Source organism: Ciconia boyciana, chromosome 6 (assembly GCF_034638445.1).
Source record: "Ciconia boyciana chromosome 6, ASM3463844v1, whole genome shotgun sequence".
Taxonomy (NCBI): Eukaryota; Metazoa; Chordata; class Aves; order Ciconiiformes; family Ciconiidae; genus Ciconia; species Ciconia boyciana.
Genome location: NC_132939.1, coordinates 35,554,054 through 35,579,734, shown reverse-complemented (window position 1 = coordinate 35,579,734; position 25,681 = coordinate 35,554,054).

Below are 25,681 nucleotides of genomic sequence, written 5' to 3'. Positions count from 1 at the left end.
CATATAGAGCCAAATTCTGCTGTCAACTATACCAAAGTAAATCCAGAAGTACTTCAATGAAGTTCATTGAATTACACTACATTCATGTTTATGTTCAGAAGAAAAATGCTCCTTAATTTCTAAGACAAGCTGGTCACAAGGTGTTATGAACACACAGCTTTTCAAAGCCTAGAGATTTATCAAAAAGGTAGGTCTTGCAGAGTGCTGCAGGAGTTCCTGGGTCAGGGCCTAGACTGTAGATAATTAAGTTGCCATCTGTGAGGTAAGGCAGAACAATTATCCCCGTTCAGAAACTTAGCCAACCTTGGCTGTAGCATGATGCGTCACAGTTCAAGCCTCTGTCATGTAGGGTCTGACATGTGAGGGGCTGGCTGAGAGTGTTCACAGAGACAGATACTAACAGCTACGGACCCAAGTTTAGTGTGCATAACTTCTTATGCCATAGTGACTTTATCGTGCTTCTGAGTCCTGAATTTTGCCCTCTGGAGACAAATTGTCTCAACTAAGAGTGCTGTATTTCTATCCCTAGATCCCCCATCAGCAACCACTGAGCTATGCAGGTTGTAGGTATGTCAGTGTGTAGCTATACTAACTGTAGAAAGGTGAGGTAGAAGGGGTGCTGTTAAGTTCATCGCCCAGAGAAGGAAATAACCCCATGTTTTAGGAAGGACGAAGGGCATGTGACTCAGCTGAGTGTTGCTGGCTTCCCTGTGAGGATCTGTTCTGTTCCCTGCCCAGATCTGGCCCAGCAGTACTCAGGAAAGTTTCATGCTGTCTCACACCCACTGCTCATGTCCCAAATGAGCCCCTGTGCTGATTTACCAGCACTCCTAGAAGTGCTGGGGGCTCCTTGCTGTCTTGGCCTATCACTTTCCATTCCTCCCTAACCATGAGGACGTTGTGCCACACTGATCCTCCCCACCTCAATATGTCCCAATATCCTTATCCCACTATTGACCACCATATCCACAGCATACATAGAGATCAGGCCAATCATAACAGCGTGTCTCTTTTGAACATGTTTCAGGCAATATACTCTCACAATGTTTGTCATAAATGTCTCAGACCAGCAAAAGAGGACAGCTCAGGAATCACAGACAGATGAGAAGACAGGAGTGCCAGGAAGAAGCAGATTGCTGCACCATCCTTGTCAGAGACACTTTGTACTGAATCCACTTTGTCCCAAATACCATTCACTGACTTGTAACAACCCAGGTGGCAAACACTGGAATCTTTTGCCCAAGGGCATCCAAGCCTACGCTGCCTGGATAGTGTGCTCATCACCAGACAGTAGGCTGGGCTGGGGAAAGTGAGGGCTCTCCAAAAACACTAATGAACTTGTTCTTGTAGGCAGCCAAGACGGAAGAATCTGTAATCCAGTCCAGCCACTGACAAGGATGGGGAGTTCGGTGTCCTAGCCTCACTGCCCGAGACTTCATCTGCAGCTGATACTTGATACCCATTTGCATCAGCAGGCCAGTGAGCAGAAACCAGAGCCCAGGGCTCTGACTTAGATGAGTAGCCTAACCACTAGCCTACAGAAATACTCTCCTCTTAGTGCTTTCTTTCTCTCTGTTTACATTGCTCTCTACACAGTAGAAATACCTCAAAAGGAGGGGCAGAGCTCACAATTTGAGTGATTAATGACCCTGTCCAGGTGACATTCTCATGGATCTTTCAGTTCAGATGGATTCCCAAAAATACAAGCAATATAGTATACTACTTACAGCTATATCACATCGAGCTGCTTTCTCAGCACATCTTACTGATAGATTTGTCAGTAACAAGGAAGATTTTTTTTTTTTTAATAGGCTGCTGCAGGAGGGGATGTTGTTAATAACTTCTCATTTGAGACAAGGTGTTAAACTGGCGTGGAGACTTTAACAAGAAGCAGCGTTAGTGAACCTGCCTTACTTTCAAGGACAGCAGAAGATGTACACATGGCTGCTTGCATTAAAGGGCACATGTCTCTGTTTGAACTCTGGTCCAAGACAAGTCCAGCTCAGACAATTGCCGCTAATTAACCTCTGTCTGCAGTTAGACAGCTGAGCTCAACTAAAACACTCGTGCAATCAAAACACCTCCCAGAGTGGTAGTTCAGCTTCTTCATCTCCCTGCTCTGGCTCCATCAGGTTAGAACCTGTTTGTAGGTGCAGTGTCCTGCCCTATTCCTTGTGCCAGCTTTGACTTATTGGTGAGCCAGTTCAGCTCATAAACCAGCTGAAAAATGTTCATTCTTTTGCTGGATGAGTTTTGTGTCACTTCAGAAGCTGAATTAGCTTTTCACTGGAGATCCAGTGAAATGCAGAGCTGGCAGAAGTGAGAAAGTGTCCTATGTGGCTGGGCACAGAGGAAGGAACAGTGGAGCAAAGGGAATAGGGAATTAATTGCTTTGGAATAACCGCAGCATTCTGGAAAGAGCTGCTTTCAACTGGGTGCTTAAATTGAGAGTTTTCACAGAAATAAAGTAGTGCATTGCAATCTTTCTTAATGAAAGTTATAATGTAATGGAAAGGTATAATCAATCACCAACAAAAAAGTCAGGCCAGAATCAGCAACAAAGATGTTATGGGAAGATCTAATGCAATAACTTCAGTGATGTAGGGATTCATATCAAAGAGAGACCTAAATAAAGTGAGTTTGTACATACCCCATGCCTCCAGCCTTCCTTCATCTTACCCTGATGGGAGACAAAAGTCAAGAAAAAAACCCAACCTGTTCAAGATGAAATAAAATAACCTCTTAACAACTGCACAATTAAGTGCAGTTGTGTTGGCTGGCTAACAGTAACCCTATGAATTAGATAAGGTCACATTTACACTGTAAAAGCCTCTATTCAGTGCAAAAGAATGCAATAGTGAGCTTCTGTCTGAAGCCAAAAAGCTAATGTGTAAAGCTTTTTGAATCTGAAGAGTCCTGTATTACAAATAGGATCTGCAAAATGCAGCTGACAAGTGTCTTAAATTCTTGAGGTATCCAAAAGATCATTCTATGCAGCAGCAGTGTTACAGCATCAATAAGAGCCTGTACTGAACTGGAAAACCATCAGGTTGACTCAGCACTCGTGTCATTCTATCTTAGATGTGCTATCTCCTGGAGAAGAGAAAACCTTTTGAGGTAAATCAACTGGGGTTTGTCTCAAATAACCTTTTTCTTTTTTTTTTTTTTTACCTCTGTGTTATGTCTGCTAGAAACCTGAGCTCAGTGTGCTACTGAAGCTACAAAAGGTCTTGCAGAATTGAGTAGAGACTTAGGATTATGCTTTAGGCACGGCTGCCACATAAAACCCTGCTGAAGGTAGTCACAAACCTGTAACAGTGCAATAAAATTGTCGCAAAATGAAAGGGCTTGCAATGTCAATGCATTTCATCTTCAGGAATTTGTCACCGAGTGGACTGTTTAGGGATTTGCTAAGCAGCCTTTGGCATACTTCCCTATCCTCCCATTCCTGGAGGGGAATGCTGCCAGTCTACCTATGCCAGCCTGGAGTCCTGGGCAGCAACTTTGACTCAGATCTCAGTCCAGACCCTACATCCAATCAGTGTCTAAATATTACACTTGTTCTTGCACGGCATCTCAAAGCCTTTGACATTTTCATCATTCAGGTTCTCCTAATTTTCTGTCTGGAGGACAAAAGCACCCTTTTCTTTGTCCTTTGTAAATGCAGTCTTTTCCTCATTAGGCCTCTTCTGAATGCTCCTACATGGAGAGGTTCCCTAATCTGCTCTTTTGGTCATATCATACTTGTCTTCGAATCTCACCAGTCATTAAGTACCATGTCCCATCTACCGTCTCTCATTCAGTAATGAAATCAAGTGGTCAGGTCCTTCCGTCAGCCATCCCAGATGATCATTTATATTATAGTTAGCATTTGAAGCAAGCACCCTTTCTGTTTTCTTCTGTTCTGCTTTGAGGATTGTCTTGTACTAACCTGCAAAGCTGTATTACTACTGTCCTTCAATTCTTCGATTCTTGGCTAGTGTGAAGCCTATGAAAAACTTGACAAGTTTTAAAGTGTCAGCACGAAGGACTGCACACCGATAGGACTGACAGTGTGAGATTTGCTTACCCAAACAGTGTCATTGTAGCCATTGTGCAGTTTCCACTGCTCCTACAGAGGGGTGCCAGAGTCCTCATAAGTCCTATGTCAGCCCTGTGCAGTTATCTTGGGTGGTGGGAGACATCCTAAATGACACTGGACACCTTCATTTAGGCAACTGAATCCCTCTTATATTGTCTTGTTTCCTTGTATCGCCTTCCCTGCCTTTATCCGCAATTGAAATATATTACTTTTGGGAGGGAGTGAAATGCAGTGGCAACTATCCATAAGAACTAAAAGTCCTGTACAATAATGCACACAAAAAGGATGTGATGAAGGCTGCTAATTAAAGCCAGGTGCTCCAGCAGGAGAACGAGTAGTGGCTGGGATGTGATAACTGTGGGCAAGAAATGGAGTACTCACCTCGCCACGGACAAGCAAGATGTTGCAAGAGAGCCCTGAGGTTTTGTGGCTGTAATCAGCTGCCCTTCTGACAGCATGTTTCTTCAATAAAATTGAGGCACAATCTTCACATCAGCTGTTTCCTGCCTCTAGTATATCACTAGGAGTGTACCACAGGTCACAAAAGTACAACATTGAATGAATGTTCATTAGGAATTTAATTCCAGTCTGTGCTCATTTTGAGTGCATCCTAATCATGATCATTTTTGCACAATATTATAACTGAGTTTTTTATTGGCAGGAAAAACAAGCAGCATAAGTCTATTTGAACAAGTGTTTAAAGAAAATAGCCTCTAAATGTGTAATGGATTCAGAACTAAAACTTGATTTTTAAGAGCTAAAATAATTCAGCCATAATTCAGTCAGAAACTATGCAAACTTCACCTTTCCAAGCAAATAAATTGAAAATGCACACTAACAAGACTAATAGCAGTGCACTGAAATTTACAGGTTTTTCACATATTTTGTAATCAAACACTCTTTGAAGCCTAATTGCTGCATGTTTGATGTAGGCGTTGATTTTGTTGAAATTGTATGTACAGCCAGTGCAAACAGTCCAATAATCCTGAGCCTTTATTTGGCTCCATAACAATTTTAATGGCTTTTTCCACATTTATTGCTGGCATCATCATACCTCCACAGAAGTTAAGTTGTGCTTTTTGTGTTGGTTTTGTTCTTGATTTACAGGCAAGCTCTTTAATTGAACTCTTAAGAACACACTGTGCATTCAGAACCTTTGCAAATAGAAGGTTGAGAAGATGTTAATATAGTCTGCACTGTGGAACATGGATGCTCACTGTCTGGTATGTAGAGCATTTAAATTCAAATAATGAAAGTAATCAGAATATTTGCAACTCTCTATTACATGTTCGTATAATTTGAGCATCAAGACTATTAGAGGATGTCTTACGGTCTCAGAACAAGTCTCTTTCACTTCCTTTCTAAGTATTCAGGTTTTTGCCTTACTACTTCTTCATTCATCTCATAGATATGTTTCATCTTTCCTTACCAGAACATATTAATGGAGTTTTCCTGCAGGTTAGCCAAAGAGGCAGACTGTGACACAGATTTCCAATATGCTGTAGGAAAATGAGAAAGGGACATGTGGGAAAACAGTACAATATCCTTCCTGTATTTTCCAAGTTGCACTATGAACTGGATGATGGGCAGAATGTTTGCTTTAATGTTTTTTAATGGAAAAGACAATACATTATAAAGAAAACAATTGTGGGTAACAAAAATATTTTTTAAAGGAATATAAATAAGATCAAAGGGATGCCATAGAAAAAAAAAAGATGACAAGTAAAACTTCACTGTTCACAATGAGCCATTTTTCTGTGAAGTTACTTGTTTGCATATATATCTGAACTGTGCATTGGTAGGTGCAATCCAGATCTTTTTACACTTTACATTTTGCTATTTTTCACTGTTAACACCAGAAAAGCCTCACCAGAGGATTGGTTTGTAGGATTAGAGACGTAGCAGTATGCAGTAAAATGCTGAACGAAATTTTGGGTTACTAGTAATTTTTACATAATCAAGGGTGTTGCTTGGTTTTGAGGATTCTTACGCGCATTCTAACAACACAGGCGCAATTTCACTTATAAATGGACACCGATATTTAGATTCAATATTAACTCTGTAGTAAGGTTTGTGACAGCCTTTTGCAGCTTCTCTCCTAATCTCAGCCTTTTCGACAAAAAGAAGTGCATAGAACATAATTTAAAAAAACTCTAGTGTTTTCTATTGTCTTTTCCCCATAATCTTCCTTGACTAAGAAAATGGCATCTTGAGATAGTGTCTTCTTGTGTAGCTCTTACACCAAAAGACTGCCCTGTGAGTTAGGACATGATCAACAGATATCCACCCATACAAGGACACCAAACACCTGCAAAATCTCATTGTCTTATGCATGGTGTTGTTACCATAAGTATGTATGACATCCCAAAGACCTCAGTCGCAACAACTGATGCTCTTCACCTAAGAACACACAAAAGCTTCCACATGTAGGAATAGACACCAACAGCCAAGCATAGATATAATAACAAATAACTATATTAGAAATAACAATATGCATAATGGAAGTCAGGATTTTTACTGCCTTTTTGCAGGTGCAAAACCAGAAGCCCAGGGCTGTGGAAACCAGCTACCAAGGCAGCTGAGCTGGGAACAAGCTCCAGACCTGTGCTCTGCCACCGGTGTTGTGGTGGCTCTGCTGCATTCAGCTTTGCCTTCATGGCAGAGAAATTGGTGAGATTTAGCAGGTTCCTCAGTCCCTCCCTCCTGTGATGAATATCATTAAAATACCAACAGAGACTGATTACTTTTGGAATGGCAACCATGAGATATAACTGGAGAGGAGCATATGGCGAAATTGTTTTGAAACATTCCTGAACTTTGAAGGTGAGATATAAATTCAAACTGTGGTCGAAGCCACATCTGCTTAGCAAAAACTCTTGAAAGGAACAGGTTTTCTGTTTGAAGAACCTATTTTTGGTTCCCTGTGACAGTTGCAACTGACCTTCTCCAAAAAATCTTCTCATATCTATTTAAAGTATGTGTGGTCTCATTCCAAGGAAACTGTGGCAGATGGGGAGAGCTTCCTAGGAAGAGCATGATTTAGAAAAGGTCACAAATGTTATGCAAATCTGACAACTGCTAGCTGGATTATTCCTCTTTAGTGTGTATATTTCTTTACAAGATAAATGCCTCTTTAAAAGTACACAAGACCAGTTATCATTCCATCAGCACGAGTAAGGAGGTGTTAGGTTTAGGTCACTTTTCTTTTTAGACACACAGCTAGCAAGGCTGATAAATCACTTCTATGTAGGTGAAATACACACTGACATCATAAAATCATGACACAAGCAGCATGTAGTCTGGCCAAGCTAGAGTTACTTTTTAATTACTTCTGCTAAAATCCCAGTGATATAAAAAATTTACAAGTAAAACCAGAAAAATATGCCTAAGAATCCCATCATCTCCTGTCTTCACTGGACAGCATTTTCAGTGTTTTTCAAACGAAATAAGCAAATGAAGATGCTACACTTGCGGCTTTTTGGAGATCTGAGAAAAAATGACAGGGCTATATTCTGTATGAGTGATTTTTCTCTGGTCATTTTGGTATAGAATGAGTTACTTACTTAAATCCAAATGGAATTTATTTTGGAAGAAATTCCCCCAAAAGCACTTATACTATATGCTTGTTTGTCATAGAGTTTACAAGTGAATGGGGAGAAAGGGAGGTGGTAGAAAGTTAGTCCAATATAAAAACCAATTTAAATATTCACAAGCATTATACATAACACACATAAAATAGGTTAAGATAACATAATTCATGTTATGAAATATATTTAAAAATAATAAAAAATTAAAAATCTGCTTGTACAATTTTAATTTGATCCCATGTATTAAGATTCATGTATTAAGATATTCAGATTTTACTTACAAGATCACACAATTTTTTCCTCTCATATCTTTTGCCTGTAGAAGAATCGTACTTTCTTTTTGCAGGGGGGGAGATGAATCAAAGTGTCACAGGTGAAGACACCTCATATGCAGAGCCTTCTGCATCATGTTTTCATCAACAAGAAGATGCACAGGGGAAGAAGCCAGAAGTGTTGAGATTAGCAAAAGGAGGTCCTGTAATAAGGGAGTTACATGTTCCCCAGGAGAACGGGTTTCTATCCCTGCCTCTGCCAAAGGATTGTCGAGTAATGTTTATATGCAAGCACTAAGGCTCGGACAAGATTTAGATGTTACTGCTGACACTGAAAAGACTATAAGTTAGGCATGTGGCTTCAGGAGAGAAAATCTAAGTTAGGTCCCCATTTTTCCTCCAGTCCCTGTAGAATGGGGAGCCTGAGGCAGCTGGGAGCAGGTGTCACAACACCAAACATGCCAAATGGAAATAAATAATTAGGAAGCACTGAATAGAGGGGTCAGTTTGCATTCCTTTCCTTTCTGGATGAGGCGGCTCCCTGAGACTGGGATTCATAGCCCAGAACCCTATTCAACAGCTTGACTTGTCCCACTCAGCAGACGCCTAATCTACAGGGTAGTGCTCATGTTCTCTAAAATGCTATGATGACGAGGATGCTTACCCAAAAACCAGAATCTACATTTCTGAGGCTTTTCTCAGCATAGCACAACTCAAATTTATATAATAATTTTGCAGGAGAGAAAACCAGTCTACCATTAAATTATAAAACAAATAGAGATTTATAACCAATACATGCCTGCCTTGTCAACCCCATCAATGACATTTCTTCCCCTGTGACTCAGTTCTGACCTTAATTTGTTTTGTCCTCTTTTTCTCCCACTTTCTTTGCCTTACCCTAGTGTCTTTGCCCAGTCAGTTCCAGGTTCCAGGACCCACGTTAGTCCATTCCTACATTTCATCGAATAATTCATAGGTCCATACCTCTTGGCCACCTGCTACCCAGGCATCAGTTTCCCGCTAAAACATTACCAGCCTCTGCTTGCAATGTGTCCCTTAAGCTCCTGTATTTTTCCCATTCCCAGGTTAGCTGTCTCTTTGGCTTTTCTAACATACATCTTCCTTCTCCGTGTTGTCTGTGCCCAGTTGAGAGGGGACATGAGACACAAAAAAGAGACGCTCTCAGTTCTCATGACCAAATATTTCTTCATAAGTATTTGGAAACATTGTGGACATTTTTTGGTAATATTTTTAAACAATTTAATTTTCAGCAGCCTGAAATTCCTTCTTCTGTGGCTTTGAAGCATTTTTTCAGCTTCTTCATTTTGGATTTGGGGGATTTGGGAGGAGAAGGGTGTGTTAGCATCTTCCCAGAACAAGTATTTTAATCATTGTGAGCACGCAAGTGAATTTGAGCCAGAAACAAATAGAAAATAAATGCTACAATTCATGTTGCAATTTTTCTAAAATAACTATGTCACAGTGAAGAAATTCCATGCATTCTGACCGACTAAGTGTGTGTTTCTGTGCCTATGGCTTTGAATAGCAGTTATTGTCAAGCAATCATACAGTCAGCCTCCAAATGAGGCACATAGTGACAGAGTTCAGGGAAATGCATACCTGAGAAAAACTATGTAGTTAGGCATCAGTAATTCCAGAGCATCACTGCACCTGCAGTGGCTGACACTGTCTACTTCACTATCGTGAATCCAGAGCAAGATAATGCATGTAGAACAAGAAATTATATTTATTTATCATAGACAGTCATTTCCAAAATTAACGGGTCATATGTTGTGTTGTCATGTTTTCACAACTCAGTGTTCATGGCAGAGAGCCCATGCTTCCACAACATGTATGAGCTCTAAGAAAATGAGAAGGTCAGGAAGGACAGTACGTCTTTGTCTCAGAGTAGCAAACCACACTGCAGTAGTTTCAAGGAACAAACACAGGTAACCCTCTGCTATCTCACTTGCCTCAACTGCTTCTAAGTTACGTTGAGGGAAGAAGGTTACAAGATGGGACCTGCCCAGTATTGAACAGTATTTCTAGTAGCATGTTTTCCTAATCCTTTCATCCTTGGTTGACCTGAAAACATACTGCAGGAAAGTTTTGCTTCTGGGTGTTCATCTCAAATTGAGTTTCTAGCATTACTTTATACATTGCAAATTATATTACAGGAAATGTAAAACATCTCTGCAGTGTAATCTTTTAAGTGTTCTCAAAAGGAAAATAGTTCCATGGATATTTGTTTAGCATCTGGCATGTTTGATCTTTCTGACAAATCATCATGTGAAGCAGTATACTACAGAACCTTTCTATTTTGTATCTTTCACCAATTACCTGCTACTGGGGACTCTTGGAAACAGACCATTGCAACAAGGGATCAAACGATGTTATACATGTATAGAATTGGATTATTAAATTAATGTAATTCTGTTACCTATGAAAAGTGGATTACTCTACAATTCATAGATGGCAGCAGAATGGTAAAGAAATCTCAGTTGACTGAGATAAAATAGATTTACAGTACAAAGCTGGGGTGAAAAGCATTTTATCTTACTTCAAAGGCAGCATAGATACCTTTCTAAAGATGGACTACAGTTTCCATTTTAGGATTCATTTACAGAATATTGTCATTACATAAACCACATGCTTTTTACTGTCCTACTAAGTAACTAGTTATGGAAAACTCAATTGTGCCAGCACTGAATTACGTTTATAAACACTGAAAAAGCAGCTACCCATCTAAAGGAAGAAAATGAACTGTTCGGCAATGTAAATAGTTCAGGAAAGAGATTTCTAACATCTTCAGATTGATGGCCTTTTTAAGGGAGGCATATGCATTGGCACTGTGCCAAAGAGTTGTTAGATGCATCATGTAGCATAAAAATAATTATCACACATACACAAAGCAAAAAATTTAATCCCTGTCCTTTAAAACATGATATATCTTCTTGTATAGCTATATACCTGCTTCAGAAAAGCAGCCAGATTTCAAGTTATACACGAGAATTCAAATGATGAACTTTATGGTTGTGACTATTCTAAGATCTGATATTTTTACCACAGGGCTTAGAAAGCACAGTCATATCTCTCTTGCATTCTGTGGCTGATTATACTTGAAAACAATGCAAAATCCATTAAATTTCAAGATCATCTTGGGGCTGCAGTAGCAAGAGTGTCATCAATTAACATTCCAGGGAAATTCTCAGTTTGGAAGGCAAAACAGGAATAATAAATATGTAAGCACATATGTCTATACAAAAGCTCCAGTCTGAGCCTTGCATGTAACATCTTGAGGTATAGCTTGCTCTTAAGGTCTGAAACTAGATTTGCACACAGATGTGCAAACTACTTAGAGATGTCTGTTCTCTGCTTAAGCAATATAAGTTCTTGCACAAAACTTGGCTCCTAATCACTATTTATGTGCCTTATGCTGTATTCTCTCTGAAAAGGAAGAGAGAGAAAGAAATTAATAATTAAAAAAACGTATTCACACCCTCTCGTGGAACTGGCACTATTCGTGTTCCTTAGTTATACTGGTAATTTCACTAAACTGTATTTGGAAAAAGAAAACAATTAGACTTTGAGGCACATCTCTGCAAGTCATATGGTTTTAGCATAATTTTAGAGGCTTAAAAAAAAAAGATAAAAATAACAGCTCAGATATTTCTGGCAATATATTATTAGAAAAAAACACAACTTTTGTGTTGTGGTCCCAGTTAAGAAATCTCTGTTATAATGCTTGCACTTTGTTATACCATGTGGCCCAGCAGTGTCTGTTGAATGATGGCCAGACACTCCAGCAGACTTAATGATTTAGTGGACTCTCCCCGTCCAGTGTTTAATCTCCCAGTGTACGCTTCCTGGACAGTAGCTTCTGATGATATTTAAACTGAGACTTTTGGTCTGAAAATAGCAGTTCTACCTGACACAAAAGAAATCCTCCCTCCTGACTGAATCAGTAAGATCTGTGTTAAGTGACAGCTTGTCTCATCTGGCAGTTTCTCCTTGAATACCTTGCCGGTCCCTCCCAGAAAACAGAAATATTCTGGCAAAGAAATGGGACTGAAAAGAGGGTTCTTTGTTCCCTGAGTTGCTGTACGGTTTGACAGGGAAGATATAAAGATATCTGTAGGTCACTGAAGGTTAGTATTTCCTCTGGCATTATTGATTTGACAAATTAAGAGAAAACAAACATCCCAACCATAGGAACAGAATGGCAGGATCATTACAAACCCAGAAGCAGACGACACTAATAAACAACTGAAGGTAAGCTTTCAGTGGTATCCAAAGCAGCATCCGACTGAGGATCTGGATCAAAACTTTCTCTGGAGATTTATGTAGGACAAAGAGCTTTTCTGTTCTTTCTTCGGGCACCTGATGCTAAATCCAGATGGCTGACTCCTGGTATTGGACACAGTGGCTGCCCAATCATTTGTTGTGCAAATATTTTCCCTCAGCCAAAAGTAAGCCCATTTTTGGTATTATTGAACACAGATCGAGGGAGCAAGCAGCCACATTACTTGTTCACTCATTCACTTATTCATCTGAGTAAGTTAAGAAAACAAACACATCAAATTTTCCTCTGTCTAATCAATAGACAGGCAAGATAGTAAAAAATTTTTAAATAAGATTAAAGCTATGTCCCTATTAAATAGAACACTTATTTTAAAGGCTTTCCTTTTTTCTGTTTGTTTGAGGTTTTGGTGCTTTCCTCCACACACATACACACACCCCAAATAAAGGGTGCTGCACTGTCTGTACTCTGTATAAAATGATTAGGCAGAATTATTACCCTTATCTGAAACCTGTAAAAACAACTCTCCTTTATTTAAGAACATAATAGCTGTTTCATCAAGTTTCATTCTACTTTAACTGAATTTATTGTAAAATAATTGTAAGAAGGTGTACTTTTTTAACTTGCCACAAGTTATAATGAGAAGAACAAAGATTGGATATAGGTCCTCTCCCTATCTCAGGACTGCTTAGCCCATATGTGATGGCCACTGTCTAATCCTACATCCCACAAATTCATGGTTAAAAGACAGAAAAGACTAAAGCTCTCACAAAGCAGAGCCAGAACACGAAGGGAAGAGATGCTTATCAGGAAGAAAAGGTCTCCCATGGCTTCAAGTAGAGGTGGGGGGATTATTCCCTGCTTCACCATCATCCTTATTTTGCTTATGAGGAAACAGCCGTCTCAGCGCAATGGTCTGAGGTTTGCCTTTTGCCTGCAGGATGAGGTGTGTCACCAGGACATTGGCAGCTCAGAGGACTCATATGGCCAATAGGCTCCCCAGATTAGAGGAAAATACTTTTGTACAGTTAACTTTGTCCTTCTACACCTAGTCAGTGCAAGGGTAGGAGACAGGATGTTGGAGAAGGAGGGGTTACCACAAAGAGCATAAAGCAGAGGTGCAATTTGCTACATACAACCCAGCAGGCCCATTCGTACATGGAATGTATTATTTGCTCTAGCTTGAGAACAAATGATTCCTGCTTCTAACTAATCCCATGTGAAAAATAATAAAGAGTCAAGACAATGAGTTAACTCTTTCAGAGAAATAAAAATACAGTGCTACACCTTGAACTCACAGTAGCTGGACATAGGTTCTTTAAAAAGAAAGACAAAACAACGTTTCTCATGTTTTTTCCTACATCGCTTCCTACATCATGTTCCTACAACAGAACATATTTTGTCCTAAGCAAACAAATTAAAGATTTACTACTGCCCAGTCCCAAGAATGTTACCCAGCCCTGCCGTGGGTAAACTGCAGACTCTCCAAACACTGCATGTCACAGCAACAAAACCAGTGTCATAACAGTGGATAAATGAAAACACAATTTACCAAAACTGCCTTTCTCACAACTCATGTCACTGGGGAGCTACCATCCCATAGCCTGCTGGGTTACAGTCCTCATTCTCACTGCCTCCAGCTACCAGGCACTTGGGCCCGTGCTAGTCCTTGTGCTGAGGAGAGCGCTTTGTGCATCTGCCAGGTCCTCTCCATTTCAAATCAGAGGATGAAGTGGGTTCATTTTGTGACTAGGAAGGGAAGAGGAGACCTCAGCATCTGAGCAGAGACCAGTTCTGCTTTAAGACTCCTCCACTCCTTCTTAATTTCCTTACTTGTCTTCAAGTCCTTCCTTTTGCTACCCTCTATTTTGTCTCTCCATTGTTTATCTCCTGCACTCCCCTTCTCTTCATTCTTCCTGTTTCACTTGGTGCTTACTCTTACACTCTCTATATCTCCACCTTCCTTCCCCACTATTTTTACTTTTTTCCCTTTCTTATCTGAATTGCCATTGTCCTACTATATATTCATTTTCCATCTCCATCCCCTTTTTCTTCCTTACTTTTACACATTGCACAGTTACATTCAACCGGTTATCATTATTTCTGCCAACTGTGCTTGTCATGATCTCTGTTCCTTTAGCTTCCCCTCTTCCTGAAGTTTTCAAGTCCTCTTTTAATCTTTTTTTTCCCGCCTCTATCCCTGTTATCCACTCTCTGTCTTAAATATTTGACTCACACAATTATGGATATCTGAATACAGTTAGATTTGAAGTACCTACCCAGAATAGAGCTCCAGCAGGTCATTGTGTCACTTTAGCAGTCATGGTATGCAGCTGGAGAAGATTTAAGAGCAGTGACAGTTGGTCACAATCCAGTGTTTCAGTGTGGACAGATGGTCACATAATATGCCAATGATATGTGTGGGTATTCTCTCTGACTTCCCTGATGAGTTTAAATCCAGAGAATGGACCTGAAGCTTTCAAATTAATTGTAATGGAAAAGCATTCAGGAGATGGGTTGAAACCATCAGCCCACAAGAAAAGCCCTTTTGGGTGAAGCACAGAAGTCTGCCCTCAGCATTGGCTGAAGGAGAGGGTACATAGGGAAAGGATGTGACCCTGCCATTTTGTGGGATGCATTTCCCTTGTACTCTTCCAACATCCAGAGCAGATAAAGCAGGGGTAAACCCTCTAGCATTCCTTCGCATATTCTGTTTATTGACGGGTCATCCACAGATTTATCTAATCCTTATTGAACCAGCAAATCCTCTCTGTACCCACAACGTCTGTGGCAGCAGTGGCCAGCAGTTTACTACATATGGTGGAAAGAAGTACTTTTGTCCTTTTACCTATTTTAAACCAGTCTCCTGCCAGTTCCTTTCAGACTCCTCTGGTTCATACATAGCAGTGACCAAGACTGCCACATCTTCACTATTTTCATAATTCTGTGAAACTTTTTCAGCTGACACTCTCAGCTATCTCCTCTCCAAACTGAAGAGTCCCAGCCTTTCTAGTCTCTCCTCACTCGATCTGTTATTAAATGCTGGGCAATGAGAAAACCTGATGGCAAACTCAGGTGGCAAAGACGTCAGTGGGCCTGAAAAGGTCCTGGGAAATGAAAGGGGTTTGAAAAATACCCAGTTATTTCCCTGAACTGTGCTTCTTTTCCAAGCTTGGTGAGCAAGGAGCACTTGGTCACTAACACTGCAAAACCAGGTTTTCCTTCTTGCCTTTCTATGACACATTACGAGCTTTCTGATTCTCTAGACTTTTCATTCCTCTTTCTAATGTATTCTGCTAAGGCATGTGATGTCAGGGTCCTGAGGGCATCAATGCACCTTACTTGCCCTGACCAGACCCCTGGGGCTGCCCCCACCCCGCCCACAGCCCAGGACCCTATTTCAGCCCCCTGGGGCCATCAGTCCCTGCTCCAGTGATGCTGCAGCAGTGCCCATCTCCAGCTCCCCACAGCCCTGCCCTGCCCACCCATGGGCTCCACTGATCTGGACTCTGACCCACAGATTGACTCTTGACAGCTTGACCTCAGGCACACCTCATCACCGTGGATCTGCCTGGTTATCACTGGCCCTGATCCTGACCATGAGTGGCCGCTTGACTTCATGGCTTGACTTTGGACCTGCCCCACCACCACACTCTTGCCTGATGACTTTAGGCTCTGGGCTGAAGCTGGCTGCCACCTCTGGGTCTGTGCTGCTCCCTTGCTTGGCGGTGGTGGGAGAGACCCTGCCCCGCTGGTTGCCTGCCCAGCTGGCCGTGGTATTGCACTCATCTGCTGGATCTCTGGCCCTCAGGGAGCAGCCAACCCTTGCTGCACGTGGTAGAAAAGTCCATAATTAGCTTCCCAAGGCATGAAAAAGCATATGAAGCACCTTTGTGCTGCTGCACATGACAATCACCCTGGATGCAAAAGGATACAAACAGGAGATGCCAAAGAGAAAGAGGGTAGGCAAGAAATGCCATACCCCCTCTTTGCCTGTTGGGCTTCAGAAATACTTTAAATTGTATATACCAAATGGAGCTAAATACTGACATTTCAAACCCGCTCCTTTACAGAATTTTTTATAGAGATGCTTTCAACACTTTTTACTCTGCCTTCAGTATCTCTATATTCTAACATTTTTAATGAGGCTGAAAAAAAGAATAATTAATAGGGACAAAAAAATCCCCTGATATTGCTTAATATCTACAGGATGGATAGAAGTGGCTTTTATAACAGCCAATAGCAGACATTAAAACAACTTGCAATCCAGTTAAAACTTAGAATCCTATGGCCCTCCTTAGCTATAGCAATAAGTCAGGATGTCCAGCATATTCAGAAAAGAATACCTTTTGAAAAAATCTTAAATTTCTGTGTGCTTTACTGTTATCAATGCTATGATGGCACTAAGATGTTAGTTTTGTACGTCTATAACTAAAGCCATCATTATAGGTTGTTCCTGGGCCATTGTAATCAAAGGAAATATGAAGACTTGAAAATTAATCCCAAATGAATGGAATCATTCATTTGAAAAAAAATCCAAATCAAACATCCCAGATGTTTGAATCCCAAATATTTCCTGAGATACATGGCTGCTGGAAGCACTTGGAAGTCTTAATTAAAACTTTTTTTACAGAATGAACCCTGATTCTTAGAACTGCTGGCTACCATAGACAAATTACCTGGACTGACGAGGCAAAACAGAAAGTGAGAGAAATCATCTGGACTCAGAGTTTTTAATATTGCTGTGGAGAGTGTGGATTTGCCAGATAACCATATTTGGTAATGCTGTTTATAACAGCTAAGAATGTTAATAAAGTTTTGGGAATATTAGGTCAAAGCTAAATAGATGAAAGAATATCCATTGGTACATGTACCAAGAACTGCATCAGATGACTAACTCAGGAAAGCACTACTCTATCAGTGCCACTTCACATTCTTCAATGCTTTTCTTTACAAATGTAAGGGCTTGGAACTATATGGTTTTATTTGGATGGTTTTGTCACAGAAGGTTTCGTTTCTAAACTGTCCACCTAATGTCAGATAAAGTTAACAGAAGTCATCTGTGAAAAAAATACCTGACCACAACAATTCAATGGAAATTTCTTAAAGAAATGGCTGGCAGCCACTTAAAGAAGTGGCTGTCTCTGCAAGCACTGCGGGACCCCAGTCCCCTTCGAGGGCTGTCAGTGGGCTGGGTTTGTCATGGTCTTAGCAGCAACAGATATTGCCACCAAACCCTGGGTGCCACTGGTGAGGCTCCCGAAGGGTTCACACATTTCAAATAATAGAGCTCTTTAGTAAGACCATTCACATACTGCTTACATTAAAAGCACTGACTATTTGATTAGAAGTTAAGACAGCCATGAGTCTCGAGTAAGTCTCTTGGGTCAGCCCTATCAGCACAACCAAGCAGCTTCAGCCCTTTGTAGTGCCAGTGGGAGCCACATCTCTGCCCAGACCCCACAGCCTCCACACCGAGGCCATACTTTGCCCATTATCAAGTCTTTTCTTGTCAAACAGCTCAACTGAAGGAGTCTTCATGGCTCCTGTACTTTGCCTCCCTCCAGAGTATGAAACCCCCCACCCCAACACAAGCTCTTCTTCCCTCTTGTGTTCTGTGGAGGCAGGGAAGTCCTCTGCCTGCTGGGTGTCAAGCCAGTGGTAACACTGAATGGTCACACTGCCAGCATATCCAACCATACTGTGAACTGAATCAATTTTGTTCACATTTTACAGGAAATCAGTGTAATAACTAGATCCAAGAAGGTGAAAATATATTATTTTGACCAAAGTAAGACTTTCATTTCTACAGGACCAGACATCTCATCTTTACAATTTCTTCCCTTCAAAAGATTACAAATGTACAAGTTAAAATGACAAGGTAAAAAAAAATAAAAATCAGCAGGACTGAAACTAAATATTTTGGAACAATTTGCTTAACACACAAAAAGCTCAAATTCATTCCTTCATCCTTATTTGGAAGGTAACAAAATATTGAAGACTTAGGATTGCCTATGGTACTGAAGTTCGATATTTCATACAGGTCTAACAGGCTACAACACCGTGCAGCAAGCAGGCTGTCAGGAGGGTTGTTTACTCTTCAGTATGCCACAGTTTTGCCAGAGGACAGGAGTTTCCTCTGTGACTGTGTGATTAGGTGTATCTTTGGCTAACTTTGCTTTCCTTACGAAGCAATTGTAAGTACCAGCAACATGAAACCTACGGTATGTCTGCACTTTTCCAGCTTCTTTGAAACATTTGTTTTGTGTCTAGGCCCTATCAAATACTCTGTAAGCATCAGAAGACAAAGATGGGAGTCATCACAACAGGAAAGAAAAATGCGAGCAATATGCCATCGTGGGAACCAGACGACTTTTCTGGGCCCTTGACACTAAAAGCCGCAGCTGTCATCCCCACTTGCTGGCCCGCTTGTTTCATACCGATCCTTGGAAAGTGAGTCATGGCTCACTTCCTCTGGTCCTGATGCTTCTGCTGAGCAGGGAGATGTTGCTCACTGCCTAGCAACCGTGTTTGTACATGTGATGGCTGGTCATGCTTGTCACAGAGGAATTTTCTGCCATGAATCCTAAGACAATGCTTGAAAATAGTATGTACTTCAGAGCTACAGTTCTCTGGCATTGCTTTCATGTCCTACTTTTGGAGCAATGGTTAAATAGGTCACCCTATCTTACTGGAAAATTTTCAATCTTCCCCCTTACTAGACTCTGTATTTCAGTAGAAAAATTAGAAACCACATCAAGAGGCTTCATTTTTCCTTTCCTAAATAAAATCAGGCTGCCGGTGACTCAAAAGTCTTGAAGAGAGGCATAGTGGTCCAATGTTTTTTTTTCTTGCGATGCTGAACTCTGTAAGGGCACAGTATTGCGGGAATGCGATCTGCTTCAAGTTTAAGCATGAACACCAATTTTCAGTTCAACCAATACTTCTTCAGAATACCAGGCTCACTGAAATAATATTTTAACAGTTGTCTAAAATCAAATGCTGATTCAGTGTTCCAGCTCAATTTGCTATTGACCAAGGAAATACATTTCATAGAATCATGGAATAGTTTGGGTTAGAAGGGACCTTTAAAGCTCATCTAGTCCAACCCAGCCTGCAATGAGCAGGGACATCTTCAGCTAGATCAGGTTGCTCAGAGCCCCATCCAACCTGACCTTGAATGTTTCCAGGGATGAGGCATCTACCACCTCTCTGAGCAATCTGTGCCAGTGTTTCACCACCCTCATTGTAAAAACTTTCTTCCTTATATCTAGTCTAAAGCTACCCTCTTTTAGTTTAAAACCATTACCCCTTGTCCTATCACAACTGGCCTTGCTAAAAAGTTTGTCCCCATCTTTCTTATAAGCCCCCTTTAAGTACTGAAACGCTGCAAGAAGGTCTCCCCGCAGCCTTTTCTTCTCCAGGCTGAACAACCCCAACTTTTTCAGCCTTTCCTCACAGGAGAGGTGTTCTGTCCCTTGGATCATTTTTGTGGCCCACCTCTGGACTCGCTCCAACAGCCCCATGTCCTTCCTGTGCTGAGGACTCCAGAGCTGGATGCAGTTCTCCAGGTGGGGTCTCACCAGAGCGGAGTAGAGGGGCAGAGTCACCTGCTGGCCACGCTTCTTTTGATGCAGCCCCGGATATGGTTGGCTTTCTGGGCTGTGAGCACACATTGCCAGCTCACGTCCAGCTTTTCATCCACCAGTACCCCCAAGTCCTTCTCCGCAGGGCGGCTCTCAATGCCTTCATCCCCCAGCCTGTATTGATATCAGGGGTTGCCCTGACCCAGGTGCAGAACCTTGTCCTTCAGACACATCTTTGGTCACTGACCACAGATCAGGCTGGGCAGCTGCATAAGACGGAGCAGGAGAGAGCTGTCACACACTGGTGTAAATAAAGTGCATACAGTAGATAGATGAGTTTCAAGCAGAATGCAGCAGATTTGATAAGGCTGGCATTCCCAAATAACATCTTCATTAAGAATTGCAGCACTTGTAATCTGAAACAGCGAAATTATTTCCTCTGCGAAAAACTACTAGGAGCTGCAGAACCAGTATCACTTTACAAATCTGCCAACAAATGGTTTATTAAACCAAAGGAGTTGACTGACCTCCTAGGAAAACATGGATTTTGTACAGCAGCATGACCTTTAGTCAGGGAGGTATTTTATAAATATTATTTCCATTTTTAATTACCTGAAATCATATCTTAATATGGTTGGCCATGATTTCAATAAAGAACCCTGATATTTGAAAGTATTCCAGTGTGTGAGAAACAGGATGCATGTACAGCACACCTGGGTGCTGGAACGGGTGGCTGTTAAAAGATCATTTTATTGATGTGTTCTGCAGAAAACCTCCAGCTCCAAGGTGAACACATTCTCTGTTGGTAGCCAACATTCCTGAAATACATCATAGTTCACAAGTAAGAACCTCTCTCGCATCCTCTAAGTCTGCAGACTGGGAAAACTTTGAACCCTAATAGAATTTATTTTCATGATTATAAATGAACAAATACCTCCAGAAAAGAGAAAAGGCAATGATATGTATTTGTTGAACAATGCTAAGCAATACATTTTGAGCAAAATCACAACACAGCCTTGGAGGATAATTTTGCAAAACACAGAGGCTCTTGTAACTGAGTGAATTTATTTTTTTTTCAGAATTAAGTAGTGCTGTTGACAGAAATTTGCTGACATCTTCCACTGAGCTGTCATATGACTGGAAACAGTTAAGTACCACTAGGATTTTTCAGTGTAGCTCTCGTACTGTAAGTCAGGTAATATATCTCCTCACAAATAAACACAAAAGGAGGGGGGAGTGTAGAAAGCTTTGTTTGTGCCATGACAGAGCTGATACCTAACTGATACCCAGGCAGCAGGCAACAGTCACTGTGCTCCCAGGTGACAATGCTGTATGCTGCACAAGACACAGCTTCTGAGACAAATTTCAAAGAATTTGAAACAAGTTCTGATCATATTTCGAAAGGAGTCGACAACAAATACTTTAGACAGACAGTAAAGGATGAATCCAGGCATAAATGCACAAAGGCATTTTTAGAACTCAGTCATCCTGACAGTTTAAAAATGCTCCACTCCATTATAGATAAGGGTTTACATATTTAGCATTTAGTGTTGAAAATGATGATGTCTAAATTTATGGTATTATTAATTTATTAAATTAATTTAGTTATACATTTACAATGTATTCTCTCACATGCAGTACTGGAGTTAGATTGGACAATTATAGTACTTACAGAATTACAGTTTTGCCCTTGTATTTCAGCCTAAATTAAACACCAGAAACTTTTGTTTTTCCAGAACAGGTGCTTATCTATTAGAAATTACTAGTTTTATTCTCTTTGAAGTTGCACTGCCATTATTTATTTACACCACATAGCATATTTCTAATTTCTACCAGTGCAAATGAAAGAAAACTCAAATCTTCTGTTTCTCACTCGACATTCAATAAAGTGTCCTGCCACGGCCCCAGATCTCTATCTGGAAGTTAATGATCTCCTTACACTTTCTACAGGAATGCTGGAATAACCCCGATGTCCTGATTCTAATTACTTTTTAAAAACTTTTTAAAAATCAAGTTTCCTGTTGCTGTTGTTTGTATCGCTCTGAAAATTACACCCAGATTAAACACACGTGTTCTGAAAAGCCTAACAGGTATATCTTTCATATAACGCCTTCATAGAAAGTCATATATGGCAAGCACTGCTTTTCAGGAATGCTTTGTAAGTTTTAGCAGTCAGCATGTGTGCCATTCAATACGCTTCATTTTGCAAGTATAATGCAAACTCCAAAGTCCTGTCCCTCTGACAAAGAATTAAGCAATAGTTTGATAGTGAGCTCTTAACATATGTATCCAAACCATAAAGGCCTAACTGAATATCTGTTTTGGTGGGGGGATAATTCCCATAGACTCCTTCTGGGCTTACATTGGGACCACAGTGACAAGAAGTTTCTGGAATAAAAATGGCTTCAAAATACTTTTTGCAAAGCAAAATCAACTATGTTATTTTTAGGGACTCCTTACATGAGAATAACAGGAATAAGAGAACAATTAATGTTTAAAAAAAAAGGGGGTTTTTTACGAAAGTTTTTTTTTTTACAAAAGCTTACAAAGATATTTCGGTAATAGATTCAGTAAACTGGAAACCTAGAAATTGTATTAGAAAATAGGTTTATTTTAAGGTAAGGCTGCTTAAGGTATTTTAACTGTGGATCAAGGTCTTGATGCTCCACTGCCCCAGAGTATAGGGCTTCTCAGTACTATTCATGTATTTTATTGCTACTCCAGAAGTAAAGTCAGATGGCTTAAGCAGTTTTAGAAGGCACTTAGAATACATTTCCTTTTATATGAACTTGGACAATCTACAAGCTCTAAGTAATCCCTTAAATTGTCTTTTGTGAACTGCAGGAACTTGAGAGTCAGGAACATACAGAGAATACTCAGAAGGACAGAAGCAGTACTTCTAGGAGATATCTGGAAAGTGAATAAAAGGAAAGAGTTTGATATACCCTGCTCTTATGGGGATGATGATATTTAACACGATAGTTAAAAGTAATGCTCTTATTTTAAAAATAAGAGCCATACCTGAAAAGTTAGTCTATTGTTGTCAGCTGAATTTGGAATCCCATCTAACAAGTCTTGGGCAGTGAAGCAGAATAATCTCTGCACCTCTTATCTGAGACAAATCAAGTCGTTAAAAAAAAAAAATCTCCCTTCACAAGGTCTTAGAGTAGTTCTATAGTTTGCTGAGCTTTTGAGGAATGAGTTTGCACATGACCTCAGGACTACAAGCTTAAGCAGAGTGCAATTACCTGGACAGGGAATTTGTCTATGAGCAAAGTTACTGTTTATTGACCCCATCATCAGACATAATCATTTCATTCTGTTGTCCAACTGAAATGGATCCCTTCTCAAATGGTGAGCTGCAGCTCTTGGAAGTTCTCCAAACAAAAAATTCTGAGAGTTGGGATGTGAAAGGAAGGAAGTTTTATTGAGATACCTTTCTCTTGCCAGTTAGGTGGAAAAACCACTGATTTAAGGCACTGGCCACAGCAGCTTAGAGGTATATACAGACATATATAAACACTGAAAATAAAAATACATATTCTACACAAGTAAATCTTTTTTTTAATGCACTTATTGTTCCACAGACTTTTCTTTCATATGCTTAACTTTTCATAGAAGGATTCCAATACAATTTAGAAAACACTTTTCCTCACTTTTGCTTCCTCAACAGGCATTTTTCAGGTGAGCCAACTGAAAGACAAGAGCTCTCTAAGGACATTAGCAGATCGGTGGCAAGGAACGGAATGGAAGGCAAGAACCTAACCTCCAATTTAACAAGGAGAAGAGCATCCAATGAGTAGATATATCAATCTACATGAACATATTTTTATGAATTTACTTCCTTGTTTTGGAGAGATGTGTTAGTATATGCATTAAAAATAATCATGAAATTATGTCGGAACTGCTGTACTCTACCCCCAAATTAGTTTTAAACTCATGGGTATCATGTAGTAAATTTCTTAATGACTAGGGGGTTTTATTTTCTTCTAGGAATGACAGAACATAGCTTAGAAAAATAAGAAGTATCTGAGAAGAACTGTATAAAAGTACAACCAGCTCCTTTTCAGGGATATGAATTCCGGACAGTTCTATAAATTCATTTGTTCACTTTTTATTTTTCAAAGAGAATAATTTTCTCCCCTTCCCATTCTCATGTATGGCAGAGAACAGAAATTTTTCCATTTCCATGAGAAAAGTTATTCTTGCAGGTCCCTATATTCTCATCAAAAAAGTTAGCAAAATACGAAAATTTAACAAAAGCAAAGAAAAAGAATACCTCAGTTATCCTGAAAACAAGTCCAAACCTACTACTCAGAAAGCACCTCTGCCAAATTACAGCATAAAATGGTCCCATGGTGAGAATCTTGAAAAGCAAAAGCGACGTTTTAGTTTACACAGGAAAAAAAAGAGTAAGAGAAAACTTTTGCATGATAATCTGAAAAAAAAAAGGTAACTTGCAACAGAAGGTGCATAAATCGTAGCAAGTTATTCTTGTTCTAAAGCTCGCTTTACTATGATCTGGTTTAATAATGCTTAGGTAAGAATGGACTTAATAACTCAGACCTGAATGCATCAGAAATCTGATTCAGATCCAATGTGAGAATGTGCAAATTTTATGTCATAATGCAAAAATATTTATAAAAAAACAAATGAATCTGTCAAAATTATTAACTAGGCCCTAATCTATGTATATTGTCACATGAGATTCTAGGTAGAACTTAACTATATCCTTAAAGAACTTCGCCTTTACTCTTCTCAGTGAACAAAATATGTGATTTTCTACTCTACTGTCAAGAGGAAAAAGTACTAGGTCAAAACTACAGAAAATTTGTCAAGGAAACTCTGAATACATGAAGACTAATTACAATATAAACCCTCAGATTTCCACAGGCAATAACTTTTCTTTGTGTCCATCCCTCAAGACCTAGCAACTTTGGTAATTCCTTATAATTAATATCTCATTCTGTCCACAGAAAATACCCAGACTTTTCTAATTGATTACTACCATAATTAAATTAAATTCAGAGCAATTATTTCCAGCCTGTACTTAATTTCAAGTCTGTTCCTTCTGTTGCGGACCAGAAGTCAGGCTTGTGCACTCTTAGTGTTTCTTTACTATGAATGTGTCTTGTAAAATATATTACCCTTCTCTACAAACCTTGTCACACTCATATCCATATATGACGGATACAACATTCCTTTCAGGATTTTTTTTTACAGTTTCGTTATATGTAGCCCCATGGTTATCAGTTTGTGGTTGTGGACTATTCCTGAGAGTCTGTGAAGATGAAGTAAAAAAAGAGAAAGTCTATTTCAGAAGGCTTAAATTCTTTATGCATGGTCTATGTTTCCACTGGAAATCATCTCAGGAGGTGCAAACCATAAAAAGTTGAACATTTAGGGTCAGCTAATGCTAGGCCATTACCAACTGCAATGTGCTCATTTGGTACGCTCATGACAACTGGCCCTTACAAATGAAACCTCCACACCACAGCACTTCGTAGTTATTCCCCAGGCTGCTTAAGAATTTTGTGCACGTGCACACACACACAAATACAAATGGAGAAAGGCTACAGCAAGTAATAAGGAAGGTCAAGGTAGAAACACAAGAGCTGGAAACGTGACTCTCTTCGGGCACCTTCAGGAATTTCCTAATGTTGGGTACAGACCTGGAGCGAGTCACAGAAGAGAGAACCAGGCAGGACACGGATGCCTCAAGCAAAAAACAGTGTGATAACATTGTTACTCAAAAATGCAATTAAGCATGTCTCAGAGCCTGTCTTTGTATGAGTTTTGGATATATACTTGCTATGAACTTCAGTTATTTTCAGTATTGCCAGCAGTTCAAAGAA